We start from the raw sequence: 3,458 nt of genomic DNA, 5'->3' as shown, positions 1-3,458 counted from the left end.
TAAATAAGGTAGCAAATGAATCAAAAAAGGGAACACATGGAATGTTATTGAAATGATAATAGCTAAATGTTTCATGAAAATATGAAAAAAAAATATGAATGAAGTCTTAATGTAACTGCAGACACAGGAATACTAGAAACCAGCAACAACAAGTGGAATAGAACATGCACACAGATCAGAGTGGAACTCTTAATACAAAATGTTTTATGAATTATTTTTATTCCAAACAATAAAAAAAAAAAATGCTAAATTTAAATTGAAAATCCAATACAAAAACTGTTAGAGGCATTCGCCTGTCAAAATGAATAAAATATGTAAAGAATCCTGGAAAACTCGAGGACTACAAGATTTTAGGAGTGAGGACATTTTGTCAGAAGACACCCAAAGACAGACCCAAGATGGACAGAACCTTGGAATCTCTGAGCCACACCATCTCCCAAACCTTGCCTCACAGAGACCTGGTGCTGATCTTCAAAGAGTTGACTGGTCTGTTGATGTTACATGTGATTTGTGATAGCAAGCAGCAGCAGAGGACTACCTTCCCTAATGGAGACATGGTCTTCTCTGAGTTGTTTTCTTATCCTGGACCTCCCTTTATGAGTTATGTGACCCTTCCAGGGGGGAGCTGTTTGACAACTTTCGTTGCTACTGAAGTGGAACTGAGGTGAAATGAGAGGCAGCTAAAGAAGTCCAGATCAACTCTCTCTTCAAGGAGCAGTCAAGAAAAACAGTAAGGAAAGTGTTCAGAAAGTAGGTTCATCTACCACCGGCACCATAGATGATGCTGATGACACTACCACCAGCACTGAAGCCTATCACTATATGTTGGAGTCAAATATAGGAAACCATGCTTGGATTGCATTTTCCAATTCTTGAATTGAAAGGGAAGTCTAAACCCCTTTGTGAAACAAAGTGTTCTCAAAAGGAAGTCGTCTCCTATTATTCCCAGTATTTCTTAGATGAAAAGATGTTCAGTCACATGGCTCTGGACTAGAGCGTAAAAGAGCAGAATTCCTCAGAATCCTTTCTCAAGAGCTGTGAAGGGAGGTGGAGGAAGCCATGAAGGCAGGGTAACAACTTTTATTTTAAAAATAAAAGAAATCAATGAAGAAATAGGTTGAGTTCAACCACTTTCTATAGACTCCCATTGACCTGGAGATGAGAGAAAGAAGAGGAAGAGCTGGTTGGTCCAAAGTACAGTGAAACCTGGAGACACTTGAGCCCATGGACAAGGACATAGAAACAGAGGATTAGAGCTGAGAGTGAAACATCTAGCTGATATGAAGTGAGGGAAGGCACACAAGAACACCCAGACTTGCAGATAGTATCCATTTGACCTAACCTTGATGGCTTGATAATCAGAACTCAACTGGAGGAAGATTAAAACAAAACATTTTTTGATAAAGGAAATTAGTGTATATTGCTACAATTTGATGAGTTTGACCTATACTCATGGAGATAATAGTTATAAATGCCAACAGAGTCTTCACATCAAATATCAATGCTATCCCATCTGTACATAAGGTAGATAGGGACAAACAACTTAGACATTGGCTACCTAAAATGAGAAGTGATAAAGGCATGACATGACTGGCTTAAAGAGGGAGTTTAGTTTAAGAGTGTGTGTGGGAAATTAGAATCCCCACTGAATAGTTTTCATCTTGTCCATCTGGATCTGGTAAAAAGAGATGGGGATAAGATTCTTATGATTCAATAGCGAATAATTGTTATCATGACTAATTGCAACTGTCACTGTTGTAAAGGTAGAAGTTTTTTTTAACAAAAACAGGAAGGATTACCTTCCCTAATGAAAGTGTGGTCTTCACTGAGTTGTCTATAGTCCAGAAACAGAGACCCTAGGACCCTCAAGGGAGACGAGCACAAGTGGAATGTGAGACCTTATCCAGAGAAACAGTGATCCCAGAGATGGAGGCAGAGGTGGGGACATGGAGAAAGGAAGCAGCTGAGGACTCTAGATTCATGGGAAGAGAGGGACTCAGAGCTGCCAGCCAAGAGGCAGACTTGCAGAATGTTCCCTTTGTTGATACAAATTACTATATATGCATGAGTGTTTTTTTAAAAAAAGAGCTAAAATGAATATAGAAAAATATTGTTAACTGATGGCACCTGGAGAGGATTACAATCATTGAAATGAAATAAAGTATATGATTTGTTGAAAAAAAAAATGATGATCTTCCCTGTAAACGTTCACTAAATTCACAATGAAATATTAATAACAAAAAAGAAAAGAAATTCTGAGTTTAGCACTGACACAAACCTATAATAACCCTGGTACATTCTTAACCAGCAATGACCATCTGAGCTTCACAGTCCTCTGTGGCTATCATTAGCCAGGTCCTGGGTGCCCCAAAGATGGTAAAGACCAGAATATACATTTAGGAACCTTACAGAAGGAGATTATCTGAAGTTTTACCCTTTTTGTTAGGTGCCATCAAGTCGGTACCAACCCATAGTGACCTTATGCACAGCAGAACAAAACACTGCCCGATCCTGTGCCAACTTCACTTCTGTTGCCATGCTTAAGTCCATGGATGAAGCCACTTGGCGAATCCAGTTTTTTGGGAGTCTTCCCTTTTTCTCTGACCCTCCACCTTACCAAGCATGATATCATTCTCCAGCGACTGGTCCCTCCTGACAATATATACAAACTATGAGAGATGAAGTTTGGCCATGTTGGACTTCAAGGAGCACTCTGGCTGCACTTCTTCCAAAACAGATCTATTGTTTCTTTTGGCAGTCCATGGCACTTTCAATATTCTCCTCCAACACTGTAACTCAAAGGCAGTAATTCTTGTAAAGTCTTCCTTGTTCACTCTCCAGCTTTCATATGCATATGAAGTTATTGAAAATACCATGGCTTGGGTGAGGCACACCTTAGTCCTCAAGCTAACATCTTTGCTCTTCAACACTTTAAAAAGGTCTTGTGCAGAAGATTTGCCTAATGCAATATGTTGTTTGATTTCTTGACTGCTGCTTCCATGAATGTTGATAGTTGATCCATGAAGAATGAAATCCTTGACAGCTTCAATCTTTTCTCCATTGATAAGAATGTTGTTTGTTGGTCTAGTAATGAGGATTTTTGTTTTCTTTACATTGAGATTTAATCCATATCAAAGGCTGTGCTCTTTGATCTTCATCAGTAAATGTTTTAAGTCCTCTTCACTTTCAGCAAGCAAAGTTGTATCATCTGCATATCACAGGTTATTAATGAGTCTTCTTCCAATCCTCATGCCAAATTTTCATCATATAACCCAGCTTCTCAAATTATTTGCTCAGCATACAGGTTCAATAAGTATGGTGAAAGAATACAACCTTGTCGCACACCTTTCTTAATTTTAAAACATTCAGTATTCACATGTTCTGTTCAAACAACTGCCTCTTGGTCCATGTACAGATTCCTCATGAGCACAATTAAGTGTTCTGGAATACTCATACTT

The 3,458-nt window shown here is 38.7% G+C and overlaps 1 pseudogene; it reads left to right on the top strand.

Moving 5' to 3' along the window:
- Positions 1-301: 301 nt before the first annotated feature.
- On the top strand, positions 302-2,351 carry LOC102816179 (annotated as a pseudogene).
- Positions 2,352-3,458: the final 1,107 nt, after the last annotated feature.

The sequence above is a fragment of the Chrysochloris asiatica genome, unplaced genomic scaffold (assembly GCF_000296735.1).
Source record: "Chrysochloris asiatica unplaced genomic scaffold, ChrAsi1.0 scaffold00225, whole genome shotgun sequence".
Classification (NCBI taxonomy): domain Eukaryota; kingdom Metazoa; phylum Chordata; class Mammalia; order Afrosoricida; family Chrysochloridae; genus Chrysochloris; species Chrysochloris asiatica.
The sequence above is the reverse complement of the archived record's forward strand: the minus strand, read 5'-3'. Positions and strand labels throughout refer to the sequence as shown.